General features: G+C 33.4%; 1 protein-coding gene across 5 annotated transcripts in view; it reads right to left on the bottom strand.

The window, feature by feature from the left end:
- The window catches only part of LOC148180218 (multiple PDZ domain protein-like), a 268,223-nt gene extending 252,539 nt beyond the window's left edge, over window positions 1-15,684 (bottom strand). For all 5 annotated transcript variants that reach the window (XM_088040527.1, XM_088040534.1, XM_088040552.1 and 2 more), the window contains exon 1: window positions 15,556-15,684. The gene's annotated coding sequence lies outside the window, so the exon portion shown is untranslated. The remainder of the gene's footprint in view (window positions 1-15,555) is intronic.
- Between the last annotated feature and the right edge of the window lie 7,528 nt (window positions 15,685-23,212).

Here is a 23,212-nt window from a genome sequence, read left to right as displayed (position 1 = left end):
CCTTACAAATAATTTTTTTGTGTAATAAATGCTGAAAGTTGACATTTAAATAGCAGTGCCGGATTTAGGCCAGGTCAAGCGGGAACAAACATGAAATACAAAAACCATTGTATTTTTCTTAAAAAGGACATCGACCATCGACCCAAAGCTTTTTTATGAATATCTAATAATTTTATTTCCTAGTTCTACAAAAAATGGAAAAACATGTGACCAGATTTTTCTCTATTTCTGGAAACGTATTCAGCATTCATGTTTACATTAAATCTTCTCGGAATAATATTAAAGATTTACCTCTTTTTCTGACTTTTTGGGTTGAGAAGGATCTCGGAATTTCTTCCTTCAATGTTTTTCCCAGAATATGACAAAATACCCCTTTCCATCATTTTATCTGGGTTTTATAAATACTCCCATGTTCATGAAAATGTTTTTAGTACTTGCTTCATTTCGAAAGGGCAAACAAGGTGTGTGACCAAAGTTGTAAATTAACTGATTTACTTATTCTGTTGTCTACATACATATAATAGGTGTAATACCTTTTTAATCAAAATGCCAAATAGTTGCTGTGTACCTAATTGTAGAAGTAATTACAATAAAAATGAAAAAGTGTCGATTTTTCAATTTCCAAAGAATAAACTTCTGAAAGATAAGTGGTTACATTGTATAAATAGAAAAAACTTTGTACCTAACAAGAGCAGTGTTGTGTGTATTAAACATTTTGATGAAAGATTTGTTAAAATCTGCTCTGGTGTATTGGTTTCTCATTTAAATATGGTTTATATATTGTATGTATGATTGAATAAATGCTTGTTTTCTTAAAATTTGCTGTTGTCATTATAAATCACAACATAATTTATAAAATTTTACAAAAGTTTTACAAGTGGGAAGTTTTTAGAGGCCTTTTTATGAAGAACGGACGGCGTCTTTCCCTTTAAACCAATGCATTTTTTGAAGCGCGGTACGGCCACTGATGTGACGTCACGATTCCTAGGCGTAGGCTCGTAAGCTATAGTTGGCTCTGCCTATACCTATATACAGGATGTCCCAGAACGCGCGCCCCAGAGAGCAAGAGAGGGTGGCGACAGCAATACAGATGGTAAATTTCAAAACAAAAATTGACTAAGTTTAATAGTATTCGAGAACTGATAAAAAATTAAAAACCAATCCCAAAAGCTTATTCGAGAAGTAGAGTAAAAGGCCACCCAATGTCCTAGGCAACGAGAGTCTAATGTTCATCTGACCAATGGATGATAGTATCTTACCGTATACCGATGTTCAAATTCTGTTCAGCTTTGGGATTGGCTACCATTTTTTCGTCTTATCTCGATTATTTTTTGAATTAAAAAAATTTAGTTTCAAAATTTTGGTTCAGAATTATTGCCTCCATAAGCCCTTTCTCTCTGGGACGCGAGTTCTGGGACACCCTATATATTTTTCAAGACTTGTCCCTCTTTTTTGTTCGTTACAGTAGCACAAGAAACATTTGCAACACAAATCCCTTTATGTTCCCCAAGTATGTACCCCCTGAGATAAAATAAACTACATATTTACAGTTTGGTTCTCCTAATGTTTCCTTACTAGGATTACATCTTCAATATGGATGCCTACCTAGCCGTAATGCGGTAAACAATACGCCTCACTGGCTAATTCAATATGTTCTCCCACAGGATCAGCCTAAAATGTTGAGGGAAGTAAGACGTTCTAGATGAATCTCGAGATTTCAAACGTGAGCCAATTTAGCAAAGAAAGCTTTTACTTCCCAATCGAATCAAATACAGTGAATGTTACGGTAAATTGAACAGAAAATTCCTAAATAAAACACTTGCTTCGACGGATAAATACAGGCCGCGAGAAAATATTGGATTCAAATGTAAATTTATAGTGTCTAGGAACTTGGTTGAAAATACATGCAAGTCGAAGAAGTCACCGTTATTTTCTTGCAAAGAATTCTCTGTTGAATGAAAAATTTAAAGTCTTATTGAGTTTTGGAAAAAAACTAGACTGTGGATGAATAATTTTAATATTTGTTTTTATTCAAAATTAATGAACTCATTAGACTCATTATTGTAGAACTGGATTGCCATTTGAGAAACATTGATGACGCAAACATAATAAAATTGGAGTATGACGTAAAACGACAACAATTAAATAGTCGTAGATTGAAGTGTTTATACATTTTAAAGGTACCGGTTGTGCACCACCTGTCGTAAAGTGAAGAAATAATTTTCGGCCCTAAGCGTGAAAATTGCCAACTGAGCGAATCCAATTGAGGCAGGATAAAAAACTCTATTTTAACATTTATAGCTCGTATCAACCAATAAATTTAAATAAGAACCTAATTATACTAAAATGTGTCTCCAGCAGCGTAACATCTTTACGTTTTTAAGGTAAGTACAGTTATAGTTAACAAATACACGTAAAAACAATTTGTCATGCAATTGAAAATAGTGACATTAAAATGTCTATTTATGCGACTATTTAGCTATTAACAAAACACGAAATTTCGTGAAAGGAAAATTGGTGTTTACAAACAGAATTCTAACTTCCTGCAAAGTGCTTATTCTGAAATTTTATAGGTAGATATCCGATTATTACCAATCGTCAGGACTATTGCCTGTTTATGAGCTCTAGCTAATACAACGCAATAAAGCACATCAGAAAAACATGTTAGATGCTCACATTTTTTCAGTCAGTTTTTCATTTCTATCGATACATAGAAATCAAGTTCCAGTTTTCTAAAAATTCTTTTACAGTTAGATATTGAAAAAATAATAATAACAGTTATAGCCAAATTTATAAATGTAAATATACAGACGATACGATTGCGAAATAGAACCCAAAACTTAACTTAACTCACATAACTTGAAATTGTTAATTGTGTAGGATCAGACAGCACTTATTGCCACCCCCAAAATCAATTCTAATTTCAAAGATACAAATTTGCGAATTTTCATACAATTAAATTATGGTTGATCAATCTCTAGAATCTTACGCAAAAATTAGAACCGTTGGTTTGGCGTCGCGACACCTAAAAAGTGTAAATTTTAGCTATTTTTGAGTTTTTCAACATAAATATGACAACAATGTTTCAGTTTTTATTTTAACTCTTATGCAAATTGTGTTTAAAGTTAGTTTTCGAAATCATGGCGGGACAGTCGCAAACTATTATGTACATAATGTACTACAAATTTTCACAAGTCAACATCGAAAAACCGACAATTTCACTAAGTAAGTCTCTTGTTACAATCTAAAGCGAACTAAAGTTCGGATGGATGACATTTGTGACACAAGATGATGGCAGTTTGGTGTAAACGTAGTTTCAAATTTTGACGTTATAAATTTGGAAACTAACTTGATAAAACAAACAAACAAAATCTGTTAGCGATTGGTTTCACAAACCTTTGAAAAACGCAAAAACTATTAGTGCTGCCGGATCCTGTATTTATTTCTCCTGGAATTTGGACACCCTTGACACTAATGTCAAATAATTTGACAACCCTTTTTTATCATTTTCCAAGTAGTTTTTTGTATTAAAATTGATAAAAGCGGTAAGTAGACATTAATCTGTCCCAAATTTTTACCCGTAATCGGCAAAGTTCTTGATTGTGGTTATTTGAATTGTTTTTAGGTAGTATTTGATCGTAATGTTATCTGAATCACTCTGTATACTTAATAAATGTTTACAAGAACGTCTCAAATAAATTGGAAACAAAATTAAAACAACAGTGCACACAGAGGTTATGCCCTCTACATAATTTAAACGAAACAAGCTAGTTTTTTTTGAGCTAATTACATACAGCCGCGGACACAAAATCTAAGACGTCATTTTTCTGACATTTCAAAAATTTGATTGTAGTCTGTGCATTGCTGTCATTGTCATTACTGACGTTTAAAACATCGAAGTATTGACAAGTTGTCAATTCAGAATTGTCATGACTGAAGTATTTGAAGCCGATAAAATTAGAATAGTCTCTTTAGTACAGAGTGGTATGATCTACAGTCATATCCTTACAATATTGGAAACTCCGAAAATTCTAATCATTTTGAAATAAAAAAACTATAACTGTCAAAATTGACAATGCAAAAAAGTAAGGTTACAAATTCTAAGTGGGGTTTTACAAAAAATGTTTTCTTACGACCCCATATGAAAGTGACATTACATCCATTTACGAAAGTTAAAGTCACTAGTAATGAGCTCCAGTATAGACGATTCACTGTAAAACAACATAATTCATAATGCATAATGGTAAAAATAAATTGGTTAGGCCGTTTCTGACAAGACAATTTTGACAGGTCTGTGCGGATATATTCGTATTACACTAGTGACTTTTACTTTCGTAAATGAATGTACGAAAATATCAACCATCTAACTATGTGGAATACGTCACTTTTATATGAGATCGTAGCAAAATGACATTTAGAATAGATAAGAAATAAACTATTGTCAAGACTTATAGTTTCTTTCTGATTGTTATGGTTTAGGTAAATGAAAAGGAAGAATTCTAAAGTTTATTTCGTGTTGTTAAACAAAGCTTATTTATTACTGACAGATCACTGATCACTTGATTGGACCTTAACACTTCCCTCCCCCTTGACTTTTGAAGGATGACTGGCGAGGCCAATGGAAAAACGATCTGCTCCTGTAGCTTGAAACGGCAATTCAAAAGTTTTCTTAAGAACTTGAAGCAATCCTTGCGAGCTTTTCGCCGCTGCTGCTCTTGTTCGGGATCTCAGCTGATTCGCGTGCATTATAACTCTTCTGTCCAACTCTTCTATGAATACCATATACATGACGTTACCAATTCGTTTGATTACGTTTGCAGGATACCACTTCCAAGAGTTATACTTATGAATTTTTGCCAAAACTGCTTCGTCAGGACTGTATTTTCTCGATTTGACTCCATTCTTCTTGTTGAAATATTTTTCATTGTAAAGAGCTGCAATTTTTGGTTTCAACAAATCCATTGCAATCCGAATTTGTCGTCCTTGTAACAATTCCGCTGGTGATTTTCCATCAAAAGCATTTCGGTTTGGAGTCGAACGATAACTCAATAAAAAAATCTGAATTTGTTCATTAAGAGAACCATCTTCTTTACTTTTCTTGAGGGCTCTTTTGAAAGTATCCACGAATCTTTCAGCTTGTCCGTTAGATTGTGGATGATAAACAGGAATCGTCATGTGCCGAACACCACATTCTTCCATAAATCTTAAAAATTGCACGCTCTTGAACTGTGTCGCATTGTCTGATACAAGCGTTTCTGGAAATCCAAATCTTCCAAAACATTCTCGCAGAATATTTATCACGGAAGACGATGGAAAACTCTTACTTGAATAAACTTCGGGCCATTTTGAAAAAGCATCTACGATGATGAGAAAGTAAAATCCATGTAGAGGACCAGCTACATCGATGTGTATTCTTTTCCAAGGACCGTTTGGTACAGACCATGTTGAAAGTGGGACTTTACAAGGAACTTTTAGGGCTAATTGACAATTGTCACAATCTTTGACGAAATCTGCAATATCTTGATCGATATTTGGCCAATAAACATGACTTCTCGCCAGAGATTTCATTCGCTCCTTTCCCGGATGACCAGCATGTAAAGTTTTCAAAATTCTTTTCTTGAAAATTGCTGGAACAATAATCCTACTATTGAACAGTAAACACCCATCTACTACACTTAGAGAATTTCTTCTCGCATGTAATGACTTCAGCTCATCGTTTTCTATTTCTTTTAAATTCAGCCATTTAGAAGTCTTTGTGTACTCCACCGCCTTTTGTAGTGATGCGTTCTTCTGGTATTCCTGTTTGATCATAGTAAATGTCACAGGTAGAAATTCGAGAGCGCACTGGAGAACTTGATAAGTTTCTTGTTCAAATTTGATTGAAGCTATAACCGTATCTTCTTTTTGATCATGGTTCGGTTGGACTAATCTTGATAAGATATCTGCATATCCAAATCTATCAGTTTTGATATATTCGATATCAAAATCGTACATTTGTAGAATCAAAGCCCAACGTTGAAGTCGGTTAGCTGAGTAAACTGGTATTCCTGTCTTGGAACCAAAAATTGACAATAGCGGTTTATGATCTGTTTGTAAAACAAATCTTCTACCATAAGCCATTTTATGAAATTTCTTCATGCCAAAAATTAGAGCTGCTGCTTCTTTTTCAATTTGACTATAATTCTGTTCTGCAGGTGTCAAGGACCGTGATGCATAAGCAATGGGTTTTAACTCGCCATCTTTGTACCGATGCATGATGCATGCTCCCATTCCAGCATTCGATGCGTCTGCTGCAAGAACTATTTCCAATTCTGGATTGTAGTGAGCAAGGATGAGACCAGACTGCAGAATTGTCTTGAACTTTTCGAACGATTTTTGACAATCTGGAGTTCAATTCCATTTAGCATTCTTCTTCAGCAGAATATCCATGGGCTTTCTTATCTCATGAATATCCTTGATAAATTTCCCGTAGAAATTAACAGCTCCCAGATATGAACGAAGTGTTGAAAGATTAGTCGATGCTGGCATTTGAGAAATCGCTTGAGTTTTTGCAGGATCCGGGCGAACGCCAGATTTATCAATGATGTAGCCTAGATATTTGATTTCTTGAGCGTAGAATTTACATTTTTCAATTTTCAAATTGAAACCAAACTCCTTAATACCACATAACACGTTTAGAAGATTTTCTTGATGATCTTCTTCAGCGTCTCCTCCAACAATGATGTCGTCCAAGTAAACTGCAGTGTTTTTCAGTCCTGCGACCATTGTGTCCATAATTTGTTGAAAAATGCCCGGGGAGGTTTTCACACCGAAGGGAAGTCTGTGATACCGGAAAAGACCACGGTGAGTGTTGATCGTCAATAGTTTTTGAGAATCTTCATGAACCTCGACCTGGAGATAGGCATCTGAGAGATCAATAACGCTAAACACCGTGCAGTTACCCAGTTTTGAAATGATGTCTTCTGGAACTGGTAGCGGGTGATGATGTGATTCTAAAGCGTTGTTTAGACCAGTTGAATAGTCTCCACATATGCGTATTGAACCATTAGCCTTCTTGACCACAACAATTGGTGCTGCCCAGTCCGAAAATTCCACTGGAGATATGATGCCAACTTTTTGTAGTCGATCTAACTCTTTGTCAACGTCGATAATAACTGAATACGCAAGCGGTCTCTTTGTTCGAAAAACTGGTTTCGAATTTTCTTTGAGGTACAGTCTTGCTTGTGTTTTCGTGCAACGACCCAACGTTTCATTGAAGATCTGCGGAAAGGAACTTTGAATTTTCTTTCTTCTGAACTTCGAAAGAATTTTGTTGTAGTTTCTTCTGATCTTCAACACCAATCCTCTCACAAAATGAAGAGAAAGGTCTGTCCCATAATTTGAACTTCGTAATTAAATCATTACCGAAAATAAAGGCAATATTTCTTGTGAAGCATTTTGCGCAATGTGTTCTGTGGGAAGATATTTTGGTCTACCAATGTGTTCCCACATTTCTCTTGAGATGAGACTAATATCCGATGCAGAGTCGACTTGAAGTCTTGTTTTTACACCATTGATCAAAATTGAAATGTACTTGCGATTATTATGAATGAGACGTCTTATTTTGTGGAAAATCGATTTTGTAGAAAACTTTGAACCTGCTGGCTTATTAGTTTTCTTGTAAGGGCCACAAAAACCATCCTTGTGACCAACTTTATTGCATTGCTTGCACTTATGGTTCTTGTAGGTACATTTTTGAGCGAAATGCATTGCACCACAAAACCAACATGGAGATTTAGGCTTTTTCTCTTCTTGGAGCTTCTTTTCCTCTCTCCTCTTGTTAAGTGTGTAAACACTGTCTGTCATGTTGCCATTTAAGCTGCAATTTCCAACTATTGCCGTATCTTTTCTTAAATTTAAATGCTGTTCACAGTAAACCGTCAACTTTTGTAACGTAATAGTGCTGTCAGATTCGACTGTCGCTAAAAGTTTTGTCCGGATTTCTGCATCCTGTGATGATTGTAATCCACACACAAATATTAGGACTTTAAACGCATCTGGAGTTATTGCACCTATCTTGAATTCTTCACAGGCCTTATTGACATTCGCCGCATAGGAAACAAAATCTTCCGTTGCTTTCTTTTCTAGACGCATACATTGGTAGCGCGTATTGAAGAGTGACGTTTTCCTACCAAACATTTCTGTCAACTTCTTCACGGTTTCTTCAAAACCGATGTCTTGAGGCTTTTGCGGCAGAATAAAATCAAGATATTGTTCATGAGTTGGAGTGCTCAATTTTCTTAAAAGTAATCGAACTTTTGTTTCATCTGAGAGTATCCTCCCATCTTCCTTAAAAATACCTTCATGTCGCCTAAACCAGTAATCGAAAATATGTCCACTTTCTGGATCGTATGTGAATTCAGAAATGCTGTGAGCCAGAGCTTCCATTCGAAACTCCTCGTCGCTTCGCGATGCTGTTGATTGTAGCTGTTTGGTGAGTTCCAGCATAAAAGTTTCCTGTCTCTGAGTCATGGAATCCATATGCTGTTGAGTAAACTCGTGATGACTCTGCATAAACTCCAACAACCTGTCCATCAACTTTCTTTCAGCAGCCATTTTTTATCCTCGTCGCCAATTTGTTATGGTTTAGGTAAAGGAAAAGGAAGAATTCCAAAGTTTATTTTGTGTTGTTAAACAAAAGCTTATTTATTACTGACAGATCACTGATCACTTGATTGGACCTTAACACTGATGATGGAAGGTCGGAGGAAAAATAGTGTACCTATCTCGTCGGAAAGTGTCTTTCTTGGCCACTTTCCGCATTTGTTATGTAAATATCTATTTTCCTAATTTGCTGTGGTAGTAGACCTATTTCCGTAACGGAATACATTAATTGCTTCCTTACCATAGCAATGTCTAAAAATTTAAAAAAAATAAATTTAAGGAAACACTCGTATACATACAAACATGTGTCTCAGAACGCTCGCACTTCCTTTTAATGGGAAATTCTCCATCAAAATCTGAGTTGATTGCCGTATCGTACAATTTCATTTATAGTACTAAAGTTACAAGCATTTAAAGTTGACCATTCACAGCGCACCTTCGTGCAATTTAAGGAAATAATTTCCAGGTAACGTAGGAACAGAATGCTATCTAGCGATTTATGGGCTGTGATTGGCCAACTTAAAGTGCTTGTAATTTCGAAATAAAAAATTTAATTAAAATTGCAGTACCGTAAACGCAATTTTGGTAATTTTATCTTGTCTTTTTTGGTACAGGAAATAATGATAAGAAGAATCTTAATTTAAGCCTGGATCAATTTGTAGAAGGATTAAATACATGACGTCAGCGGCTAGAATGTATGTTATTTGCTGATTTTTATTTTAAAATAAAAATTTTCAAGTACTTACCGGATTGTATAGAATTAAAAACGTATTCAGATCAAAGTAAAAAGTGCTAAAGTTCCTATAAGCGCAACATTCGAGCCTATGAAAGCTTTTATCAACAAAAGAGAATTTTTTATTTTGCATGTTTGAGCTTGGAACATTTACAGAATTTTTTTACAAAAAAATGTAGGATGTTACATCAAAAACAGTATTTAAATTGCACGAGATTAGTTTTATCATTGCAATCTCATTTTCTCCAAAGGAGAAAAAAATAGAAGCAATTTTGCAATTTTATCTAGTAGATATTCAAAAAAATTATAAACAGAAAAATGAGGGGGCGATGTAGCAAACCAGTGTCACATTTAAATTTAGCGGGCTCTCTTTACTATGTAGTATCACCATATTTCATTCAAAAGGGCATAAAAGCATGAATTTTGAAATTACATACATTAACTCGTATTCATCAAATTTTTGAGTAAAAATAGTTTTTTATAAAAACAAACAAAAAAGTGGATAGAGCTGGAACAAATACTAGCACCACACTTGAATTCAATAGACATAATTTTGTCAAAAATAGCCCATTTTAACCAAAAAACCAAAAAATCAAAAAATTTGTGACAGTTGTGGAGCTTTACGACAAATTTAAGAGGATTTATGTATTGAAAACAATCACGAACAGGTCTTTGGGTGTTCCAGTACTCGTTTATGTTCAATTCAATGGATAAATCTTCTCAAATTTGCCGTAGAATTTTCACAAATTATGACCTTGAAATGCGGCATTCAAAATAAATGAGGAGTAAGTAGTTTAACTTGGTTCAACCTCCTACCAAAGTCACCACTGTCAATTCATGAAGTTTTAGGTTAAGAATTTCTGATTTCAATACAACTTTATTAATATAAATATCTTGAATAGTCCTAAGATGAACAATATATTTAACCAACGAAAGTTAAAACTCACAAGTTAAATTATATTAGAGGAAACACCGTTAATGTTGAATGTGAACGAAGAGTGATCATAACCTGCCACATACAGTGTCAGAACTTGTTTCAGTTGTTCACTTGAAAAGTTAAACTCCTGCAGTCAGACGAGACGCGGTTGTTTCTCCTCTTAAAATGTTGACAATCTTCTCATTTTTTGTAAAATTCTCCGGAAAATGTACTAGTTTTAAACGGTATAGAAGCTTCAGCATCCATTTCACACACTTTTTGAAATCAACTTCGACGCCAAATGACAAGATAGAAATGTCAAATTCAGTAACGCGGCCTACTTCATTTATCAAAAGCTAGTTATCTGGCATTTGGAGGTCGGGAAATGGTCACTTCCCAGCGAGTTGGGAAGTGAATTACCGTAGTAACAGCTCACTTTCCACCTTACGAAATGTTAGAAAATGAACAATTGTTGACTGATTGTGAATAAAATTAATTGCAAACCATAGTAACCAATTACATGATTTATTAATAATTGTAACTACCAAAGTGTTGCTCTGGTCTCAAAATTATACTCCTAATAATTACCGAACAACCTGTATACATAGAGTGTTTTGTTTCAATAAAACCACTATCCCCAAAGCCGCCCAAGGTCGTCTCGAAATCCAAGGTTGGCAACAGGAAGTGGCAGAAAATGGACAGCGCGACTATCGGCATCTTGGAACTCATCAAGTAGCACACAAATTTCCAACACGGTTTCCCTTGCGTTGCATCCGCGAGACGATTCCAGTATAAGTTTTCCACGGTTTTCCTATGCCTTTACGCAAATGCAGGAATCACGTCGTATGTCGCCCGTGCACGCCCTTTGGATGCAACTTCTTCTCTTTCCCTTCTAATTCTTCATTTTTTATTTCCATTTTTTTTTTAATTTTTAACTTTTTTTTTGTAACTTCAAAATCAAATTTTTTCTTTTTTGTGATCCACCTACCACCTCAACCACAACGCTGAAGAGGCTTAAGCCTAGAAAGGCGTTTTCAACAGATTGTAATTAACATCCTTGTCTGATTGTAAACTTTGACATGCACATGTGTTGAATAAAATACTATTCTACTACTTATTACTCAATAAAACCAAATTTTATCTAAAAATTAAATTTTGTTGTGCAGTGTAATTTAGAATTCCGAAATAATTTACCTTTCTTGATTAGTCATAATTCTATCGTTTTATTTTGCATCATTGTCTGTTACGGATCTAATTATTATTATTATTACAAAAGAGAAATTTTGAAAAATTAATTCTTTAATTGTTGGTGAATTTGAAAACAAAAATGAATTAAGTTTAATAGTATTCGAGAAACGATAAAAAATTAACAAGCAATTTCGAATAGTATATTAAAACACCGAGTTTCATAAGGCAATTTTTTAGGCACGAATCCAAGTTTATAAAACGAGCGGCAAAGCCGCGAGTTTTATAATGGATGAGTGCCTAAATCGCCTTATGAACGAGGTTTTTATATTATTTTTCCTAATTTGTTCTTGTAACAGAGCTATTTTCGCTATTTTCCAATTCGTTTTCAGTGCTAGAATATCCATTTCGATACGGAATGTTAGAATAGCTTTGTTTCCATAGCAACTTGGGTATGTTTAAAATACAAATTAGAAAAAACTTATTCTAGACGTGGACTAAAAGACCATCCGAATTTCCTATGCAACGAGAGTGTAATGTTTATCAGACCAATGAATGATAGTATGTGTCCATAGTTACAGCTTCAGGATTGGCTACCGTTATTTCGTCTTAACTCAATTATTTTTTGTACAAAAAAATGTTTGTTTTGAAATTTTGGTTCAGATCAGTTGCCTCCATAAGCCTTTTTCTCTGGGTCGTGAGTTCTGGGTCAGCTTGTATATTAGTTTTAACAACATAAAAAATAGCTGCCAAAATTGATGTTCTACGGATCGCCACAAGCTTCTAGTAGGTGCACCCAGCAAATGGGACATCAAAACATGATGGGAAACCTACGTATAGAATCAAACGAGCGACACTTCTTCTAAACATCGGCAAAAATCTAGAAAAATCCTTCATTTTTGAAAAAATTGAATTTATTTGTATTTTATTTTTTATTTTCTTTAAAATAAATCATAATTTGACAATACAGTATGATTCAAATTATAACAAAGCTCTTTTATATAGTACCTTCTACACCAGAATAGGTAAAACAAGAAAAAAGTAAAGTTAATGTACTGTGGTAAAATCGATGTCTCGATGAAATAGTTGGTATTTTCTAAATCAGGTAAGCGTCATTTATCAGAAACAAAACCAAAATTCAGAGGAACACAACTTTTGAAATTTTTGTTTCACTGTAATTGCATTTTTTTAATTTTAAAATTTTTGATTTTCTGTTTAAAATTCTATAATCCACAACAGAATAATTGTCAGAATAATAATAAAGAATAATAAAATACATAAAATTACATAGATACATAATAAAACAGAATAATAATAAAAGCATTTATGCCTTACATCTCTAAAACCAAAACAACTATGTAAAAAATTCCAATAACGTAGTTGGCAAAATATTATGTCTACACTCCGCCGCAAAATTAAAGCAAACTTTAAAAATTTAATTTTTTTAAAATATACTTACTTTTTTTTCAAAGTGAACTGGACCCTTATGAATACATGCATTTTAAAGTAATTTTGATAATTTAATATCAATTTTTTTCCAAAAAAATTACACTTGTTGCAAAATATATAGTTGCAAAAAACAAAAGTGGGAATCGCTGCGATTTTTACCTCGAGAGTTACAGTTGACCTCGACGGAGTGTTTTACTTCCTCGAATACTAATAACAGTCAGTATTCTTCGTGGCAAACAGCCGTTTCTGACTTACTTAACAATTATTTGTCACCTTTATGTTAAATCAGCTAATGAAACTGTGAAGTTCTGGATGCATTGCAAAAGTTTGATTTGCAAATTCGGATTCTCCTATAAATGTTCTATCAAATTAAAAAAGTAGTAAATTGGTGTGAAACGTCAATAATTTTTTTTTAATCCATTTTTAAAATTAATAAGCCGTTTTTGCGTCAATTTTGCTGGGTATGGTTAAAATTTCTAGAATGTGCGCCTTTTTCTCAACAATTTTCCAGATTGCTAAAGTTATATAATATACAAGTAAAAAGTAGAAAATTTCCCAATTTTCATTGCTGTAACACAAAAATACTAAAATTACGAATTAGAGTGGTGAATGTCAGAACATTTTCAATCCTCTTGAAAATTAAAATTTCCAAAAATTATGTCTTTTGGTCTACAATTTTGCAATTTGTTAGAATTAATACACGGCTCAAAAGTAGTAGTTCTCCCAAAGTTTTTTAATTTTAACCGTGAATGTCGGAAATTTTGGCTTTGTTTAAAATAAAAGTCTGTGTCTTCCGTTCTAAGACTCTTATATTTTATTAAAATTAATACATAACTCATAGGTAGTAACTTTTCCAAATTTCATAGGCGATGTACTATAATTATAAAAACATTCCAAATTTCAACAAAAAGGATGTCTAAAAATGTTTTGCTTCGCCTTAACAATTTCTAAAATTGGGTCTTTTGGTCTACAGTTTTACAATTTTTTCAGTTTTGCAATTTTTTAGAGTTAAAGTTGTATCTTTAAAGTTGTGTGACAAATGTAAACATCGTGTTGTCGATTATAGAATTTTAAACGGCTAACCCATCAAAAGTTAAAAAATAAAGAAAAGTCAAATATTGATACATACATTTTTATAATTTTTCAAAATAAAAGTAATTCAACTTCGGATGATATAAATTCAACTTTTTTTGAAAAAAGGGCTGCCCTAGAACACATTGTTGTTTGTTATTTTCATGAGTAATTCTTTTCGAATACAATTCTCTTCCGCCGAACTGTGATATTTTACCCCAGAAGTATTTATTCTTATTTTACCTGCATACCGTATACATTACAATTGAGTATTGGCAACTTGTCAATATTTTAAAGCTAAATTTTAATTTTAAATGCCAGCAAGAACAATGACAATAATGCACAGACTACAATATTATTTTTTAAATGTCATTAAATGGATATACCTATTACAAAAAGTATTTCTGTCTAAATTTTCAGGTAAAATGTAAAAATATAATAATCCAGTGTTATGCACATAACTTTTCGACCCTGACGTAGTTTAAATTCAACCAGTAATGTTGTTGATGTAAAAATTGATTAAAAAACATTGAAAAATGGAAATTTTTGAGTAGTTTAGACATACTAATCAAATTCAAATAACCACAATGGAAAACTTTACACTAATGTCAAATTAGTGATAGTTCTGGAAGTTACGCAGTTTTTACAGCCTATTGGATTGCAAAACTGAGACTAAGTACAGTCAGAAAGGCCCGTTTTGTGTCAGTTTGCCAGAGTCGTATAAAAAATTTTTGTGAGTCACCTTAGGGCTACTTTAAAATAAACAAAATGACTATGTGCTACTTTTGGAATAACAGAAGGTTTTACAAAACTGTCAAATTTTCATTCGATCCAAAAAAAATTCAAATTTTCTAGTTTACTCGGTCCTTGATATTTCCAAAGTTCACAATAAAACAGTTTTGTAAACAAAAACGAAGAAGTGACATCAAGCGTAATTATGTCTTCTTGCATAACGAATTGAAATTTGTGTTAAACAAATTAAATCCACATTAGCAACATAAAATGAAATTGTTTCTAAGAAGTTACTACATACTAATAAGTAGTTAATTAACATTATTAACCTAAATATTTAAAATTGTAACAAAATTCACATTTTCATTTAACTGATCAGCTTGCTCGATAATAATGATTGCTAATGACTGTAATAAAATTTTCATCGTGACACACAACCCGACCAATGCCACAAATACATAGCTACAAATTATAATTTGTGTATACTGGACATAAAATTATTCAACAGTCCAGCACAATAGAACACAATTCCCGGCAAAATAAAGTCCCCGTTTTTTTCCACGACCTGTTATCCAGAATAAAACAAAGCAAAGCCCTGAATATAAAAAAGACCGTTCACATAATAACCATTTTGATCCAATAGATATTGACATTGCAAAAATTTTAAGTAAAAATCATCTTCTAAAATTTATATAATTTCGTAACAACAACGCACTTTCTGTGATTTTGTGCAGTTTCTGTACCGTTTTTGTACATGTGCTGGATTGTTAAATCGATAATAAAATAGGTTACTGAACCATATGAATTGATAAATCGAATATCAAACCTTGAATTAAACGAAGATTTCCTAATTTCAGCGACAACAGAGATGGCTGTGAAAAAGTGTAGCCACTATCGATGAGCATATTACACCAATGAACGAACGAAATCGCGCGTACACGTCGCGACGCCTTCGCGAACTGGCAAGGGGAATCTGAACAAGGGCATTATAAACAACGCGCAGGGCAACTATGAGCGCTCAGAGATTCTAAAACTGTCCACTTGTAGCACATTTTTACGTAAACGCAGTTAATTTTAATAAAATGAATGCTCGTAGCAGTTCCCGAAAAAAAGCTTCTAAGAGAGAAATTTATCAAGTTGTGTCTCTGATAATAAATAACAAATGTTTGAGAGTTTTTCTTTATACAGGTGGTCTACGATGTGCTATTCAACATTTTTCTCAAACACTACAAATGATGGGAATTTGATTGAAACTTTGGGAACAACGTAAAGAACTGACATTTTGAATCATTCAAACCGAATAGGATTTGGAAATATTTAAGGGAATAAACCAACTAAAATCATGAAAATACAGTCTATGCAAGAGACACAATATCAAAAACTGAAACTTGAGTTTTCTTCTTTTTTTGATGTCGCCTTAACTGATTAATTAACATCGACTGAGTAACCATGCAAAGTGTAAATCTCGTGTTTGAAATTAGTATATTAAAAAACTAGTTTATTAAAACTGACTCGTATTTAAACACCTCCAGATTTTCAGCATAAATACGGAAGTGCTTTTATTTAAAAAAACTAGTTTTTAGGTGACTTAAACTGAAAATGGAATTTTTAGGCCCAAAAGCGGCCTAAAAGTAAGTCTTTTCTGGCCGCAAACATTTTTGGCTGATCTATGGTGGCGCCATCTATCCATAGTTTTGCATATTCCATCAAGATACCGACATTACCCCCAATTTTATAATTACTTGAGTAAAATCAAATCGACAAACTGCTGTAAAGTGCAACAAAAACGTGTTGACTTATTGAAAAAGAACATGTCTAGTAGTGCTGCTGCAACAACATCAAAAAGCACATTAAACCTAATTCATACAAATTGTGAAGTTACACATGCCGAAACTGCAAATGTAAAGAAAATACGAACTTTTTTGAAGAATTATAGTATATTATGAAACGCGTTTCATAATGAACATTTTGCCGCACGCACGTTTTTAAAAGTAGTAAGTGCGGCAAAATGCTTTATGAACAAGTATCATACGCTATTTTTTCTATTTCGCCTTATTTTAAACGAAAAAACTTGATTTCGAAATCTAGGGAATTTTAGGGTAGTTGGCATTTGCAAAATGTTTGGGAAAAAAATTCGAAGTAGCCAAATCCAATGTCAGTTTCACAGGTGTGACGTTTTGAGGTTACCGGGGCGCAAGGGAGCCAAGAGAGCGAAGATGTTGATTATGATCATGATGGTTCTCCTGCATCCAAAGAGTTTTTCTCCAAGTAAGCAAATTACAACAAGAAATAATAGTGTATTGATCGATGTATCATGGTTTATCAAAACTAAAATCTGAATTGTCAACGTTGACGGCAGGTTGACGGTCTGTCTGCTGCAAACCTAAGAAAAATAAATGCTCCTGGAAATATTGGCACGGGATTGGTCCATTACGATACCGAAATACGCTCAAACGCGTATCGAAATATCTTCATTATGAACGCGAAATAGAAAAATAAATATTTACAATTATTCAGTTGTTATAAATGATTAAATCAATAAATCATAACTAAAAATTAATTAACTTGTAAATTTAATAATGTCGCCTAAAAAATCTTGTGTATAACACGGCCAAAAAGTGCCATTTTGCCCTCGCCTTCCTTCTTACAAAATGCTCGGCCAAAAAAGACACACTTTTTGGCCTTGGTACACAACAAACTATTTCTATGCTATTTTTCTTAATTTGTATATTAAATTCCTTTTATTACAAAATCATCCTACGTTGCTATGGTACGCCATAATAATGTGGTAACAATTTTTTCGCATTCAAAACGAAAATTAGCAAATTAGGAAATAGATATTTACAAAAGTGCCAAATTTCGCACGTGTGAAAATGTAGGTGTACGAGGCGCCAATCGAGTGCAAGAACGACACTTTCCGAAAAGTTATGTACACTATTTTTCTTACGACGCTCCATCTAGCAGAAACAATAAGTCCCGGCAATAGTCAAATCTGCACGAAATCATCAAAATTCTTAGAGAAATCCGCTTATTTTGATGCTAAACGACGACTTCTCGCTGATTCTCGCCGTTTTCTGGCTTGGATTTGCAAAGAAGAGCTCGAAATCAACAAAACCACCAATTTTTATCAACATTCAACGGCTAAATTGAATAAAACAGCAGAAATCTGCACACAATCATCAAAATTCTTAGAGAAATCCGCTTATTTTGATGCTAAACGACGATTTCTCGCTGATTCTCGCCGTTTTCTTGCTTGTATTCGTAAAGAAAGGCTCGAAATCTATAAAATCATCAATTTTTATCAAGATTTAACAGCTGAATTGCAAGAAAACAGCAGAAATCTGCACGAAATCATCAAAATTCTTACAGAAATCCGCTTATTTTGATGGTAAACGACGATTTCTCGCTGATTCTCGCTGTTTCCTGGCTTGGATTTGCAAAAAAGAGCTCGAAAATTTCTTATTACTGTCTAAATGTCGTGTTTATACGGCCCGATAGAAAAGTGACATTTTCCACACGTTAAATAGACCCAAAATTTAATGTTTTCGTACATCTCTTTACGATATGAATATATTCGCACAGACCTGTCAAAATTGACTAATGTCAGAAACGACCAAAGTGCAATTATAAAATTAAATTATCTCATCTGTGCAAACTTGTAGGTCAATTGAAAGACGGGACTTAGATATTTCGAACCGCTTTTTGGTCAAAACGGACAGCGCAGAAGTCGTTGAAAATGCAGCTTTTTCAGTGTGCCGTTAGAAAAATAGTAAAATAGTCGAAAATGATTGACAAGTCCTTTTCTGTAGACGATTGACTATTAAAGAAAATACATAAATTGAAAAATGAATTGGTTCTGTCATAAGTCAATTTTGACAGGTCTGTGCGGATATATTCATTAACTTTCGGGGTCGATTATATGTATGGAACTTTCAAATGTGAAGAGTGTCGAAACTCGTCGAAAAGTGTCTTTTTTGCACTCGTATGATATTTACATTCGCACTGATACAAAAATTCGCACTTTCCGCACTTGTTATGTGAATATCTATTGTGTAACAACAGTGGAACCTTTGGGTGCGGATTATCCGTGCAAGAGTGTTCGTTCGATTATCCGTGCATTACAAAAAACACACGAATCGAAAACCAACTACTTAGTACTTTTGCTTCCAATGTTAGAAAACTTAAAATTTGGAATTTCACGATTATCAGTTGGTGTAGTTTAATGAGATTTAAGTCAGTTCAGAGAGCAAAAACAAAACTGTGAGTTAAAATGTATGTTTTTGAATTGTACTGTTTGCAAATAAAAACAAAAATGCTTGAAATAAATTCTTTTGCAACAAAAGCCTTTATAATTAAGAAAACTGGAAAAGGCAGAGAAGATTTTGGGACTAAAAAAATAAATAAATGAAAGATCTTTTTTTTAATACAAAATAGTTACTTGTATGTAATATGTCTAATAAGAGTTGATTGTTTCCATTTCTTTTTATTATTTAAAATTGTTACTGTTATAGTTCGTACAGTGAGAGTTTGAATGACAGAAAAGTCACTATATCTACGCAATACAAAGTGTACCATGCGCGCGAAATTTAAAATAACAAAATAACTCTAGTTACTGACAACCCTATCGACCCATTTCGCGTAGGAATTTAGTGTTTTTAGTGTATTTTGTGGCATAATTTGCTGCCAACCTATATGTCAACTGTCGAAATCTCCCAATCTCTCACCGGATATACTTTAACATGTTGATAAATTTTGTTAATTTTTTTTTATATCTTGAATTATAAAAACGTTCCAAATAATTTTGTTGCATTAAAACGTATGTTTATTTAGCAACTCAATTATCCGTGCAGGTTCCGGTCCCGAGAAGCACGGATAATCGAGGTTGTACTGTATTTTGTCAAATTTATTTATGATTTATTATGATTTATTTAAAATCATTTCAAACTTTTTTACTCTCCATTCTGTCGTCAAACATCGAATAATGTTCCTGTTTCCGAGTAAATTTCAATAGAATTGACACTATGACTCATGTTACAATCGAACAATTTCATATGGAAAGTAGGTTAATATACAAGTGTTTATAAATGTTTCTAGCATCAAGGGTGGCTATGAAATGTCAAATAAATTTGCCGCTCATTACAAATGTGGATTTCAATTTCTCAACTGACATTTTCAGTTAACCTCAAACCTCAAACCTCAGAGCAAAGTAAATTTAGAGAAATAAACGGATCTAATTGTGGTTTAAAACCTGAAAATCAAAACTTGGACACAAAACTGTAACTAAAACGCCATGGACGTAAGTAACATTATAAATAATTTTCAAGACAATTATATTCACTATGAAAACAAAGCGGCAAAATAGTGCACGGCAGGAATTCCAGAGCTACTCTTGATGTTAGAAACATTTATAAACACCTTGTATAAGGCATGCTCCTAATCATAGTACTTCTTCGCACTAATATGTGTTCTAAGATGTTCATGTTAACGAAAATTTACAGAATTACATACCGATCCGATCCACGATGAGATATCGCAATGAGATTTTTGTGTTGCGATAAAATAATAATAGTAATAAGAAAAGTTCAAAGCATAACATTTTATACTGAAGATATTAATTTTCTCCAGTTTCCACTAAGAAGTTTTTCCCTTTTATTGCGATGTTTGCTTCAAGAGACAAAAATCTCATCATGAATCGCGACTGTAATAAAAAGATTATTAGATATCAAAACATATGGAAATCAAAAACTCAATGTTGAATTGACAAACAGAAGAACCGAAAAATAAAAGAAACGCAAAGTTCAAAGAATTCAAGAGTCTGAACAAACAACACTTCTAAAACGCAACAATTTAGGAACTTATAAATTTGAAACTGGAAATCTTTTATTAAAATATCAAAGTCTAAAAATTTGAAAATCCTCAAAAGAAGAGTCTATTTGGGTTACAATATATTTGACATTATGGCTGACCATGCCTGTAAGCTATTCTTCACAATAATCCAAAATGATCTTCAGCGATTTTAGTGGTAAATCTGTTAATTGATGTCTAATGTACTTTGAGGTTATTATTTCCTAATTTATTTACTAAATCTTTGCCTGATGATATCCTTTCGAGTCTCGAGACCTTAGAGCGCCGTTCCTTAACACTTGGTGCGATCTTTTGCCAATTTTTTTACCATAGCCCAGGTGTGTATGTACTTCATCCCTTCAGAATTTGAGCAACACCAAGATTTTTTGGTCTTTTTCCGTAACACCTCCATCTTCCACACTTTTTTCACTACTCTGTCTCCTGGTGACATCCTGAGCGACCGAACCAACGGAGTTGATTGCTTTCCATCATTTTCATAATGAACTGGACACCCTCACATTTATAGACCTTGCTATCTCTGTTGCGAAAAACCATCTTCTCATTGCGTTTATGCATTTATGCTCTCTGCTGTTTAGCTCACATTCAATGGATCCACTTTGTTCTAACTTGTCTTCTAGCTATTTGAAGTTTTCGACTTGCTTTACTTTGTGGTTCAGACCGCCCTTGCCTTCCGCAAAGTTTTCTTTTCTTCCCGCGCTAATTTGTTCATTAGTGTAATCAATAGGAAAGGACTGAGGCCGCCTCCTTGTCCTACAACTTTCGTGGTTGCGAATTCTTATGTTTCCTGTCTTTGCATAGTTTCTGCAATTGCTATTGATCGAATCGCCTCTACCATAGCCACTCTTTTATTCCGTAATACCATCAACCGGTTTTCTTCATGGACTCTAAAGAAATCATTTTGCATGTCAAAGAAGCTCCATGTAGGCCTGTGTATGCGTCTTCCAGCACAGAACGCATGCTGGCTGTCGTTTTCCATTCTAATTTTGTCCGTTGTTTGTCATACGTGGTTACCATAAATTTTTTTTTTAATGTTATCTTGAATTTTTTAAGTTTCTAGGTATCTCCTCTTCAGCCCATTTTTACTCCAACATCTCTATAACAACTCAACTGGCTTTTTTAACATCTTCAATATCTGTCATCATATGTTGTCCTCACTTTGATTCTTTTTCCGCTCCCTATTCTTCTACTTATGGTCCTTCTAGGACTCCTTCGTGGTTAACTTGCCATCCTTAATCTCTAATATTTGAAATCGTTTTTTCGTCTTTTTTGGTTTATCAGCATTTTAAAGAATCACTTTTGGTTTGAACTGTAGAGTTATTGTTCTCATCTTTGTTTGGTTTGTGATTGCTATTGATTGATATACAGGGGTGTCCCAAGGGAGGGTGCCGACAGCAATACACATGGTAAATTTTAAAACAAAAATTAACTAAGATTAATAGTATTCAAGAACTGATAAAAAGTTAATATAACCAATCCCGAAAGCTTATTCGAGAAGTGGAGTAAAAGGCCATCCCAATTTCCTAGGCAATGAGAGTCTAATTTTCATCTGACCAATGAATGATAGTATCTGTCCATAGTTACCAATTTTCAAATTCTGTTCAGCTTTAGGATTGGCTACAGTTTTTTTGTCATATCTCGGTTATTTTTTGAGTTAAAAAATTATAGTTTCGAAATTTTGGTTCAGAATTGTTGCTTCCATAAGCCCTTTTTCTCTGGCGCGAGTTCTGGGACACCCTGTATTTTTGTGTATATTTTTTTGAGGTTCCTGTATTTTTTTATGCCAAAAAAATAAATATATACAAGGCGTTTATAAATGTTTCTAGCATGAAGGGTGGATTTGGAATTCCTGCCGTGGACTATTTTGCCCCTTTGTTTTCATAGTGAATATAACTATCTTCAAAATTATTTATAATCTAACTTACATTCATGATGTTTTAGTTACAGTTTTGTGTCCAAGTTTTTAATTTTCTGGTTTTAAACCACAACTAGAACAGTTTATTTCTCAAATTAACTTTGCTTCATGTTTGAGGTTAACTGAAAATGTCAGTTGAAAAATCGAAACCCACATTTGTAATGAGCGGCAAATTGCTTTGACATTTCGTAGCCACCCTTGATGCTAGAAACATTTATAAACACCTTGTATTATTATTGTTATTATTTCCCTTATAATCTTCATTCTGATAATGAACTTGCGAAAAATAATACTAAAATCTTTGGATTATAAATTGTTCAATGGCCGAATATTTAAAAAATATTTAAATTTAAAAAACAATGTTCCAAATTAACCTCTTACATGGAACGTATTGTTTCTGATAATTCGATTGTCGGTTTCGCTCCCGAGAACTACGAATAATCGAGGTTGTACTGTATTGATTAATTCAACTACGATCGTTTAAAACTACAAGGTGTTTATAAATGTTTCTAGCATCAAGAGTGGCTATGAAATGTCAAAGAAATTTGCTGCTTATTACAAATGCGGGTTTAGATTTTTCAACTGACATTTGTAGTTAACCTCAATTATGTAGCAAAGTAAGTTTTGAAAAAAAACTTGTTCTAATTGTGGTTTAAAACCTGAAAATTATACACTTAAACACGAAACCGTAACTTAAAAGTCGTTG

Source organism: Gnatocerus cornutus, chromosome 1, assembly GCF_029298725.1.
Source record: "Gnatocerus cornutus isolate USDA-ARS CGAHR chromosome 1, icGnaCorn1.1, whole genome shotgun sequence".
NCBI lineage: Eukaryota > Metazoa > Arthropoda > Insecta > Coleoptera > Tenebrionidae > Gnatocerus > Gnatocerus cornutus.
Note: the sequence above shows the minus strand (reverse complement) of the source record. Positions and strands in the feature narration are given on the sequence as shown.